This window comes from Mauremys mutica, unplaced genomic scaffold (assembly GCF_020497125.1).
Source record: "Mauremys mutica isolate MM-2020 ecotype Southern unplaced genomic scaffold, ASM2049712v1 Super-Scaffold_100199, whole genome shotgun sequence".
NCBI classification, from domain to species: domain Eukaryota; kingdom Metazoa; phylum Chordata; order Testudines; family Geoemydidae; genus Mauremys; species Mauremys mutica.
In genome coordinates this window covers 730,149-742,791 of record NW_025423286.1, presented here as the reverse complement: position 1 = coordinate 742,791, position 12,643 = coordinate 730,149, and the positions used below count along the sequence as shown (strand labels likewise).

Here is a 12,643-nt window from a genome sequence, read left to right as displayed (position 1 = left end):
TTGAAGCAGGGTCAGTATGAAGTCTGCCCTGCCATCTGTTGGTGATCTGTCGTCAAGGCCTTTTGGGGCTGATGTCATTTGCATGGTTACACCCACCCCGGATTGTATGATGGGAGTGCTTGTCCAAACAGTCATTTCAGCTGCTGCGGGATCCCCAGTCTCTTTGTTATTGGGGCAGGAGTAATCCAGTGTATTTTCCTGTTGATTTTGGATCAAGGACAGAGTAACTGTACCTGGCATTTGAGGCCTGAGAGCGTCACCCTCGTCTGAAAAGTATTCACCATTAAGGGGTGTGGGTTCCTAACGGCAGCATGTGGAGGGAGGTAGAAATGGATGTTTGTTGGCCTCTTGCAGGTGCTGCTGATGTCCTTTCTGCTGTCCTTGGTGTGGAAAGACAGAGGTGGTTTTGAATCTCTTAAAATTGTTATTAGTGCTGTAGTTGCTCACCCTAAGCTTATGTCGTTAGATCTCTTTCATGGTGTATTTTGGTCCTGAGAGATAAAAGGTGTGTTGTGAGGGAGTGAGGTAGCAAACGTTAGTTGCAGAGGTGGTGCATGTCCCACAGAAGTCGTGTGCCCCTCCCCCGCTCCCGTCCAAAAGTCCAGTATTTGCATAAACCCACCCACTGACCTGTGACTAACAATCTCGCTCTGCTAACTCTTCCAGCAAAACTGTTCTGCCAGGTTCTCATTCCACACTATATTCCTGCAAACTTAAGCTTTTAAGTAGCAACAGATACCACCTGCTTCAGTATAACTAAAATTTTTACTTATCTGTCTCAGATTTTAGGTGTATGCTATATCACATTATTTGTAATAGGATAATAATTAATTCTATTTTTCAACTAAAGAGAGAAGAAAACCTTAAAATGTGCATTTAGAGAACTCAGAAGAATCTCATAAATGTTAAACACAAATATTTATTTTCAATCTCTCTTAAATTGCTATTCTTTGGAACCCATGTCCCTTGTCTAACGATTTTTATGTAGGTTCGGGTGAGTCCTGAAATTATGAACTGCTAAGTACCGTTCTACTGTTTTTGATTTATATGACCAGGATTACTACACTTTATTACTCCTGCCCTATTAATAAAGAGTCTGGGGATCCCACAGCAGCCAAAATCACCATTTGGACAAGCACCCCCATCATGCAATGCGGGGTGGGTGTGACCATGCACATCAGCAACAAAAGGCCTTTACAACACATCACCAACAGATGTCAGGGTAGAGTTCATTCTGACCCTGCTTACATCCTCCGCCAGCCAAGAATTGGTGATCTTGATAACTCACACTCCTTATACCAGCTCACTGGTATACCAGCTCACTGGCTCATATACAAAAGTAGCCACCCATCTCTGCCCTGTAGCATCCAGCTTAGCCCTTGTTAACACACATGTCAGTTGATTGTTCTCTGTCCATACCTGAAACTGAGCTCCGGACAAGTAGTCTCGAAATTTCTCAGTGATGGCCCATTTCAAGGCCAAGAACTGTAGCTGGTGGATGGGATAGCGAGTTTTGCTATCGGACAGTCCTCAGCTGGCAAAGGCCACAGATTTACATTTGCCTTCCACTTCCTGGTAGGAGACTGCTCCTAGACCCTCCAAACTGGCATCAGCATGCAGGATAAACAGTTTGTTGGGTCAGCAGGGACTAGGACTGGCACATGAATCAGGCAAATAATTATTTCCCATAAAGCCCTGTCACATCTCTCATCCCGCCATGTCCCCAATGGAGAGGAGAGGAGCCCCTCCCCTGTCCCAGGCCAGGCACACCAGATCTTTAGGGGGAGGTGTCCATGGCTCAGCCCAGGTGTGTTGGAGCTGCTGGGGAGAGAAGTTCTTTCCTCAGCTCAAGCCCACCACTGATGTTGCAGTGGGGGAGAGGTATCTTTCACCTGGTTTTTAGCTGCTCGGATGAGAGAGAGCAGGAGGAAGATTTTTCTTCTCCTTCCATTTCAAACTCTTCACCCCCCCCCCAACCACTTTTTACTCTAGCCTGATCTCTCTTTCATGTCTCCAGGGCCATCCTTTGCCATAGGCAGCCGCCTAGGGCACCACTAGGTCTGGGGGCACCGCTCTGCCGGGAGGCTGGACAGACGGGAAGCAGTGGAGCATGTAAGAGCAGGGCTGCTGGGTCCTAGAGAGAGCCGAATGCAGCACAGTCTGAGGGAGGGGATGGGCTGCTGAGGTCTCTGGGAAGGGGAGGGGGAGCGGTTGGGGAAGGAGCTCACCTGTGAGTGTGACTCTCCCCCCGCCCCCGGCTGAGGTGAGGTGAGGCAGGCTCTGCAGCTCTGGAACCAGTATCCTCTGTTGTCCCCCATAACATCCATTCTTCTCCCGCCCCTGCCCCATGGAGCACCCCCTCCTTTCTCCCTCCTCCCCAGGAGCATCCCTCTCTCTCTCCTCCCTCCCCTCCGTCAGGGCTGGGTTGGGTGAGGTGCTGGGGGGTAGGTGGGGGGAGGAGGCTGGCTGCCTGCTGAGGAATGAAAGTGAAAGTAACTCACTTCCTTGGCAGTGAGCCAGGATTGGAATGTCACACGGGGCTGGGCTGGGTTTAGCCAGATGTGTGAAAAATCAGGACAGGGGGTTGGGGTAGGGTGAGCAGATATCCCTATTTTATAGGGCCAGGCCCAATTTTGGGGTCTTTTTCTTATATAGGCTCCTTTTACCCGCCACCCCCTGTCCTGATTTTTCACACTTGCTGTCTGGTCACTCTAGGTGGGGGTAATTGGTGCCTATCTAAGACAAAGCCCCAAATATCAGGACTGGCCCTTTAAAATCAGGACATCTGGATCTGGTCACCCTAGCTGGGGAGCGCGTCTCTCCCCCGGGCTGGCAGCTCCCAGCGATCCATCTCATCCGGGGGGAGCTGCACAGGGCAGGATGAGCTGCTGTGGCTTCATGGGTGACCTGTCCCTGAGATCAGATGCTGTGCTCACTTCACCATGGTCCGTAAGGCTGGTGGTGGTGCCCATTGGCGTGTGATTGGACCTGAGGGTTTGCTGCTGCTGTTGCCACTCTGCACCCCAAGAGGTGGATTTTGGGGTCTACTGCAGCTGTTGGACCAGCAGGCTGGGGGTGAGCCAAGCATGAAAGCAGTACTGTGTTGTCATTTAGGTTGTCATTTAACAACTTTGTTTGCCAAAAATTCTTGCTAACAATCCTGAATCCAATTTCAATATTTTTTTTTTAAAAAAATCAATATCTTAGCCAAAAACAGAAAATTAAGTTGTTGACAGGTTTGGTTTGAGGCAGGGAATGGGCCAGTTTTCATCAGCGAAACCAAAAATGTTGACTGACTTCCCCATAGCCTGTTACTCCTGATAAGAGCCCTCCAGCAACTGTAATATGCTCATCTCCTTACCAGCGTATAAAGCAGGGGTCGGCAACCTACGGCACACGCGCCAAAGGTGGCAGGTGAGCTGATTTTTGATGGTACACAGCGGCAGGCTTAGCGGCTCAGCCCATCACTGCTCTGGGGTTCCGGCTGCTGCCCTATTGCCAGCTGGGATACCGGCCGTCGGCCCCACTCAGCACCTGCTGCTGGCCTGGGGACCCCCAAGGAACCCCAGGCTGGCAGCGGGCTGAGCAGGCCGGCTGAACCACTCAACCTGCTGTCAGCCTGGGGTTCCATTCACTCAGCCGGCAGCGGGCTGAGTGGGCTGGTGGCGGGCTGAGCAGGGCTGGTGGAGGGTTGAGTGGCTCAGTCTGCTGCCAGTCTGGGGTGCTGGCAGCACGCAGCCTACTGCTACTCCGGGGTTCCGGCTGCCAGCCCCTTGCCAGTCAGGAGCCCAGCCGCCAGCCCCACTCTGCCTCCTGCCAGCCTGAGTGAGCAGAATTCCAGGCTGGTAGCGGGCTGAGGGGGGTTGGCGGCCAGGATCCTGGCTGGCAAGAGTTGGTGGTCAGAACCCCAGACCAGCAGGGGGCTGAGCAGGGCCTGGGATACTTGTCTAGGGTTCCAGCCACCAGTCCCGCTCAGCCCACTGCTGGTCTGGGGTTTCATTTACTCAGCTGGCAGCGGCCTGAGCAGGACCGGTGGCCAGGACCTCAGATAATAACAATAGTTTATTTATATAATATAGACATAGAGAGAGACCTTCTACAAACGTTAAAATGTATTACTGGCACGAGAAACCTTAAATTACAGTGAACTTGGCACACCACTTCTGAAAGGTTGCCGACCCCTGGTATAGACTGACCATATGTTGTACTAAGATTCTCCTGCTTTTTTTTTTTCCTGTGAGTCAGTATAGCTTTTGCCAGCCCAGAAGTTGGGCAGCCAATGTTTTACATTTTCACAATGTTTTCTCCAACTTTCATAAAGTAATTACATAGTTAATATGAGTTTAAAAGGCCAGGGACACTTCCTTGTGAAGAATCTGTACAGCAGATCATGCTAGAGCTGTGAAAAAGTCAGTTTTTGATGGAACTTTAGAGGCAGTGATTTATCATGTATTTTATCATATGAATGTGCTGCTATTGCTAATGTCTTTCCAAACAAAAATAAGGCACAATAGGACTTCTGTAACATTTCTGTGCTACCTTAATCTAGATGAGATGATTCTGTGCTGACTTCATTTTGGTCACTTTGTCCTTTACCTAGCAGTAAAACTAGGGTTATATTTTCCCACTGTTTGGAGACCCAGCTTATTAAACTGATTTTGCAGCCAAAAAAGCCAGAAAGATTGCTTTTAATTAAAAACAAATCTTTGTTTCAATACCTCTTCATATAAATTTCCAATAAAATTTTGACAAAATTGAAAAAATTATACTATTTGCATCATTCTGTCAAATCAGAATTTTTTCTATAGTGCTACTTCTTTAGTGCCAGTGCATCAGCATTACATTGTGCTTCATTAAGTTAAACTGGTTTTAATAACGTGAATGTGGCAAGTTTTCCAATACTGTATGCTTATATTTGTGTTGCTAAGAGCAGATCAGGCACAGGGGCACCAGTTTCATAATCTCGCCTAGGGCACCATAATCCTAAGGACGGCCCTGCATGCCTCAATTCTCTTTTTCCTGGCCTTGTTCCAGAGCCCTCACAGCCCAATTCTCTGCCCTAACGTTGAGCCCTCTACTGCACCCTGAACCTCTCATTCCAACCCCACCCCAAAGCCTGCACCCCCAGAGCCAGTGCTCTCATCCCCCTGCACTCCAACTCTCTGTCCCATGTAGCCTGATTTAGAGTGTACTAATAATATTAATTTGGAAAATATGATGAAAATTTAATTTATTAGCTTACATTTAATTTAATTTAATTGAGTTATAAAGTTACAGTTGCATTACTGCTATTCAAAAGATACATATGGCATTATATGCAACAAAGTTTTGGTTAATATACTCACACCCTTCCTTGATAACCTGGTGGTAAGAGTCACAGAACCAGCCTTGCAGTTCAGGTTTCTCAATTCTTGAGTGAAAGATGCAGTGCTTAGAAAAAGCTAATGTTACTTTGGGTTTACTTGAATAAGTTAAACTTAAAATCAAATCCTAATAAACAAAGAATAAAAACTTAGGGAAACCGAGCTTAGCCGAGTTACTTTGAAACTTAAAGTTTAAGAACAAGTACAGCCTACTGATAGTAGATAGAGAGAGAGTGGAGGAAGTAAGTCAGAATGATAGAGCGACGTGCACTAGCGAGGTGGGTTACCTCTTTTATAGTGCACAAGTGCCGGAAATCCTTCCTCCTATGCCCAAATTTCATTCCTTACCCACAAAACGTTAGGGTACACTTACTTCATAGGCTAGTATGTTTGTGCGTGTTGATGACATGTACATATGCACATAAGTTCCCTTGTGGTGTGCATGTTAATTCTGTGGGTACAACACTGAAAAACCCCTTATGCAATTCTCCATTGTCGATTGGTCTAGGTAAAGGTCTTAGACAGGCGTGGGTATTTCTCTCTGTAATTAACAAGATAAAGGTCAATTTTCCTTTCTGAGTAAAAGGTCACACTATAGAGATGCTAACTTTGCCTTAGCTTAACATACAGGATATGGCCTGTAGGTCCTCTTAAGTCATGTGCCCCAGTCCCCTAATCATTTTTATTGCCCTCTGCTGGACTCTCTCCAGTTTGTGCACATCCCTTCTCATGTGGGTCCCAACCCCAAAAGTACTCACATTTCACCCCAATGGCTCCAAAATGTACATAGGGTGCTGCCATGGTCAAGTCACTCCCGAGCTCTCCAGTGGAGCCTGCTGGCAGAGAACAAGGTGAAAATTAGCCAGGACATTGCTCAGTCAATTCCCTCTGCTCCCAGCAGGTGGTATCGGAAACCTCCAAGATCGCTCACTTCCCTTTCTCTCATCAGCTTCAGGCCCCAGGGTTACAAATGCACAAACCAGTTGAGATTCTCCCCCGGGCTCAGGGTGTGGGGCTGCTCTGAGCGGATGGACTTGCACATTTGGGATATTAGTGCAAAGATACAATTTCAATTTCTCATAGAGAAAACTGAGGGCATTGGGAAAAGTTTTCAACTAGCAATAATCACGCCTCGGATTAACCTCATTGGCTATGATACTGCCACTTCTTATTTAGTGAAAGGAAAGCTGCAGTGACAGCCTGGTTACTGAGATGCAAAACACTTTCCTCCTGGGAGAAACAAGAAGTTAGAATTAGAAATTTACATAGTTTGTTCCAATGTTGGCACAGGTTTAATTTTGCTTCTGTGTAGGTTTGTTTCAGGCTGTGACTGTTTTGGTTTATTGGGTTGTTTTGTTTTTTTTAATTGGAATGGAGCTTTTAATTGACATTTTCTGGATTCGAATGGCTGACCTGCAACACCAGTTTTGACATAGTTCTGCATATTTTATACAGATTTGGCCATTATTCAAGGATGTGATTCCTTTATGGGAGGTTTTAGTGGTCAGGCTTATTTATTTTATGTTATTTTCTCATCCTGCTGTAGCACACCTTTTTGATAAAATGTTGAAATTATTAATTTATGGCATTTGTTAGTTTTTATTTTTAAAAACAAAGTTTTTCTTAATGTTTGGGTTTTAAATTAAGCATTGTTTTTTGTTTCAATTTTTCATTTAGGTTTTTGTTGTTGATGGGATCTTTAAGAACTTTGGATTTAAATAATATTTTTATCTCAAGGTTCCAAAGACTCAGACAAGGTTTTCATCTCGAGGCCAAAAGACCAAAAACATCAAGACACTTGATCACGTCCTTGGATGGACCAAGAGACTACTCACACTTGATCTGAGCTCATAGTATTAAAATTTGGACAGATTTAGATTATTAAAGTAAACCCTGTTTACTATTTTATTTTAATAAAGGTTGTATTGCTCCCATAAAGGATGGAGCCAGGTGATGGGGGCACTGCCCCCCAATTTTTTTTGTCTAGCCCATCTCAGTCCCCCACCAAACGAGAAGAGTCTGATGCCACCTGCTGGTCACTGGGTGTCACTGCTGCTCCATGGGAAACATGCTCTGTGTATTACCCAGATTGGTGGGAAAGACACTCTGTGCATTACCGTGACTGGTCCGTGGGTGTCACTGCTCCTAGAAGGCAGACACACGCTGTGCATTACGCCACCTGACCAGTGGGTGTCACTGCTGTATCAAGGGAAACACCTTCTGTGCATTATTCTGACTGCCCACTGGGTATCACTGCTGTGCCCAGGGAGACATAAGAACGGCCAGACTGGTTCAGAGTAGCAGCCGTGTTAGTCTGTATCTGCAAAAAGAACAGGAGTACCTATGTTAAGTTCTCCTCACACCTTCTATGGGTCATCTTAATTATCACTTCAAAAAGTTTTTTTCCTCCTGCTGATGATAGCTCATCTCAATTGATTAGACTTTTCCAGTTGGTATGCATACTTCCACCTTTTCATGTTCTCTGTATGTATAAATATCTCCTGTCTGTATGTTCCATTCTATGCATCCAAAGAAGTGAGCTGTAGCTCACGAAAGCTCATGCTAAAATAAATTTGTTAGTCTTTAAGGTGCCACAAGTACTCCTGTTCTTTTTGCAGACTGGTTCAGACACAAAGTCCGTCTAGCCCAGTATCCTCCTGTCTTCTGACAGCAGCCAGTGCCAGGGGCCCCAGAGGGAATGAACAGAGCAGGGAATCATCAAGTGATCCATCCCCTGCCGCCCATTCCCAGCTTCTGGCAAACAGAGGCTACAGGCACCATCCCTGCCCACCCTGGCTAATAGCCCTTGATGGACCTGTCCTCTGTTAATTTATCTAGTTCTTTTTTTGAACCCTGTTATAGTCTTGGCCTTCACAACATCCTCTGGCAAGGAGTTCCACAGGTTGACTATACAACTGCCCTGAGTTTACCCCCCCCCCCCAGGTTGTATATGGAAAAGAGGATGAGGCTAAGGAGAGCCATGATGTGTCTGTCACTGGCTGGTGCCTCAGTTTCCTCTAGGCAGCAGTGCTGCAGGCTCCTTTGGTCAGTGCCCATGCAACAGTGTCAGGGGAAGGGGGAGTAGAGGCTCATGCTCCCCAGCCCCACGCCCCTCCCACAGCAGCTGGGGAATCCAGGCCAAATTTAACCCTGGTAGCTGGGCCGGGATAGGGCTGGGGAGGAATTGTGGCGGGGAGACAGATGCACCTGCTGTGAGGGGAGATCTTCCCATTCCCTGACAGGGGCTGAAGGGCAAAGTCAGGGAGGGGGGAAGGAGCCGGAGTTCAGCCCAGGGGGAGGCGCTGCCAGAGGGTTAAACCCCGGCACAGGCAGGGGCAGAGGGGTAACAGTTACCCCGGGGGGCTGAGACTCCAGTGTTTGCAAAGATGCAGGGGGGAGCAGAGGGGCTTTTCTATTTCCCCTCCCACAGGCAGCACCTCTCAGCATGGGCTTCCCAGGGCTGGGCTCTTAAAGGCACAGGCATCCCACTGCCTAGACACTGCAGCTCCTCTCTGATGTAACGTACTGAGGTGCTGCAGTAGGAGACTCAAACCAGTGAAACCGGGCATTCCTTATACTCCCCCCAGCAAGGGGGCTGTGCACCCCCTTCCCCGAATTTCCCCAACGCCCCCCCAGTGGTCAGCTAGTTACTTGCAGTGTTGCCAATGTTGTCACTGGTTGCAAATCTGAATGGAAATTGAAACGTTAACACACATTTTAAAACCAGGTCCAACGTATGAAAAATACTTGTACCTGAGAAAGCTTAATAGGTTTGAAAAGTCTGGACAAAGACGGGTTTCCTCACCCAGCTGTTGTGTTTGCTGACAATGTCGGTGCATTGGCTTCGGCAATGTTGGCCAACCTCAGAATTTCAAACGACTGTATTTACATGAACTCACCTACTCTGCCGAGGTATCCAGCAGACAGAGCTGTGCCGCCTCTGCTCTAGGTGCCTAGAGGAGGAGGGAAGGTGTGTGGGGCTCCAGCCTGGGAATCTTCTTCCCTCCTGCCAAGCCCTGACTATTAATCCTGGCCCTGGCCCTCCTTTCTTCAAGCGCCATGTAGGCCCCAGGAAAAGTGTGGCTGGAAGAACCAGAGGCAAACTTGTGGGCATCAGGTGAAGCAGCAAGAATCCCAACCATCAGGATAGCAAGTTCTAGAGCCCCAACCCATTGTGGCCACCCCAGCCAGAGACCTGGCTCTAGGAGGTGTGAGTCACCCAGCAGGATGGGGGGAGACTGGCTCTTGCACAACTGGAGACAGAGAAATTGAGCACTGGGAGTTCCAGGGCTTTACCACAAGGTCCCACTGAGATTTGAACTCAGATTGCAGGATTCAAAGTCCTGAGTGCTGCCCGTTACACCATGGGACCAGCGCATGTTGCTGTGTTTGTGCATCGGTGACCCTCATGGAGCTGGCTTGTGTAAGGGGCTCTTGGCCCTTTACTAAAACTTGGTGTGTGTGTGGGGGGGGGGATTGGGTGTCTAGTTCCCAGTCCTGATAGAATTCCCACCGCAAACCTGGCTCCCAAAGCACAGGGGGGATTTGGGTTCGTTCTCTTTGCTTAGCCATGTGCAGTCGCACAGAGAGCGCGTTTAAAAGTCTCCCCTCCCACAGAGCGGGAAGGGCAAATGATTCTCAGCTTGAAGCCTGATGTGAATGAGGATTTCTGGACCTTTGCTAGAGAAACCACTGTCAAGTTTTAGCCAGTTAGGACAAGTCAGCAAATAAGAACAACCTCAGGTCTCAGTAACTGCTGCAGGTAGCAAAGTCCTACAGGGAGCAGTTTCTGGCACTACACCTGCCCAGCTCTGCTCCCCGGCTCTTCTCGGGCTCCTGCTCTCTCCTTAGCTCCGCCCCACTCTGGCCCAGGCAGTTCCAGCTCCCACGGAGGATGGGACCCCCTGGCCTGGTGACTCCCTCATTACACTGCCTGGCCTGTCAGTGCGGCTAACTTGGAGCTTTGGCCTCTCCCCATTGCCCTGGGGACTGTCAGTCTCAGGGGCCTGATTTCCCATTGGCCCTTCCCCCCTTCTATTGGTGCTGGGAACTAGCCAACCAGAACCCCCACGAAGTTTTAGTAAGGGGTTAACAGTCCCTTACTTGAGCCGGCCCCGTGAGGGTCACTGATGCACAGAGACAGCAGCATGAGCTGGTCCCATGGTGTAATGTTCCATGGGCATCCTACTAGATTGCCAGCTGCTTTTCAACTGCAGTGTGGAGACTGTTTGTGTGTGGGGAGAGACAGTGAGTGTGTTGAGGTAGGTAGGAGAGGATCATTATTATCCCTACTTGAAAGAGGGAGAAGCTACGTCTGAGAAAGGAGAATTGACTTGTCTGAGGTCACACAGCCAGTCAGTGGCAGAGTTGGGAATAGGACCCAAGAGCCCTGATTTTCAAACTAACCATCGGATCTTGAATTTCAGACATTGAATGACCTGAATAAAGTGCTCTCAGATGAGCTCCAGACCAACAACAGTGCACAGTAATTATTCAGCAAGTATTTGAGGAGAACTGCAATGTTAGAGAGAATCATGAACTGCTCAGAGACCATTAATGCAGAGAAGCAGCAAAATTCATCAAACATATGACTGGTTCTGACTTATTTACTCGATGTTAAAAGAGAACAACAAGGACCTGAGTCTCCTCCCTGTCAATAACCCCCTGCTCAGCCAATCAGGGTAGAGACTGAGGACGAGAAGCTGAGGGTTCTCACCAGAGAGACCAAAGGATGGCCCAGGTCACCAGTGGGGATCACTGCCCGAGCACTATTTCAGCCCCACATTTTTGGGTGGACCTCCCACAGTGGGAGCTGCAGACCACTCAGTCGCAACACACACACACACACACGCACACAAACCCCTCGCTCCTGGTGTTGGGAGGGGAACAGGTGAAAAGACAAAAGAAGCAAGAGACAAAGAGAAAGGAGGGAGGGATGGATGGAGGAAAAGGTGAAACAAAAAGGACAAACCCTAATATCCCCAGTGATTCTAAGGGACAAAATCCCAGGTGCGCAATAAAATTCTGCCTCCTTAAGCTCGTGTTTTCCATGCCTAGAATTCAACAGTCACCAGATGGATCAGACTGAACAGGTTTCAAACCTCGAGGAGGCTCTTACCTTCTAAACAGGGATGTCTGTTTTCTAGTAAAATCAGGAAAAGGGAAGGAGAAAACTCGAAAGAGGTTCCTCCTGGTGCTCACCTACGTGAACCCGAATACTCTCTCAGTCCTCAAAGAGAGACGTGGAGAAGGAGACTTGCTGAAGCAAAGCCACAGGGGTCTCTGAGGTTTCCCTGGACCCTCGCCCCTGTCCTGCCTGGCTGATGTCAGCATCTCTCTGTGAGGTCACCACCTCCCCACCACCTTTGACCAATAGTCTGAGGTCCTGCAAAAGGCCTTTGTGATGTCACTGCCACACCCCTCCCTTGCTGTGCTAATGTCCTGCCCCTGCCCAGGCACTTTGGAGGTTTGAGCTACTCCATGTGGATCACCCCACTCAAGGAGCGTTCGTTCTAGGCAGCAAGTCGACTAGACAGGAAAACATCAGACGCTGCTCCCAATGCTACACTCAGTTTTTCAGAAATTAGTCGACTTTATGGCCAGAAGAGACCATTAGAGCATCTAATCTGACCCCCTGCATATCACAGGCCTCCTGTATGACACCAGAGCTACTTTTGGGGCAAACACATTCCAGAAAGGCATCTAGTCCCCATTAGATGACATCAGGAGATGGCAAATCCACCACTTTCCTTGGTAGCTTGTTCCTGTGGTGAATCATCCTCGCTGTTGAATATTTGTGTCTTATTTCTAATATGAATTTGTCTCTTTTCACCTTCCAGCCACTGGGTCTTGTTATGCCTTTCTCTGCTCAATTAAAAAGCCCTTTAATACCCAATCTTTTGTCTCCATTAAGGCCCTTCAACGCTTCAATGAAGTCACCTTTCAATCTTCTTTTGATAAGCTAAAGAAGTTGAGCTCGTTCAATAGCTCCCTAGAAGGCATTTTTCTCCAGCCCTCAGAACACTTCGTGGCTTTTTGGTCATCAGACTCCTGAACTGCAGCTGGATGTGGTTCTTGTTCTTCTGCACAACATAGCTCCTGGAGAAGAGGGATCTGCGAATGTACATTCATATGATACCTTTGTTTAACTGATGAAAACATAAACTAGACACTTAGAGGATTGGAACTGATTTCAGCTGATGGACAGCTTTGCTAGGTTTTTATGCATTTGGAGAGCAAAATGTTGAGTGTTTACATTGATATCAAGCACTCCTGTATAG

General features: G+C 48.0%; 2 non-coding genes across 2 annotated transcripts; both read right to left on the bottom strand.

Annotated features, from left to right (window-relative positions):
* Nucleotides 1-6,399: 6,399 nt before the first annotated feature.
* LOC123359917 lies at nt 6,400-6,539 on the bottom strand. Its single transcript, XR_006575938.1, has one exon. It is a non-coding gene; the product is annotated as a U4 spliceosomal RNA (small nuclear RNA).
* A 3,124-nt stretch (nt 6,540-9,663) lies between these two features.
* On the bottom strand, nt 9,664-9,735 carry TRNAQ-UUG. Its single transcript has one exon. It is a non-coding gene; the product is annotated as a tRNA-Gln (tRNA).
* Between the last annotated feature and the right edge of the window lie 2,908 nt (nt 9,736-12,643).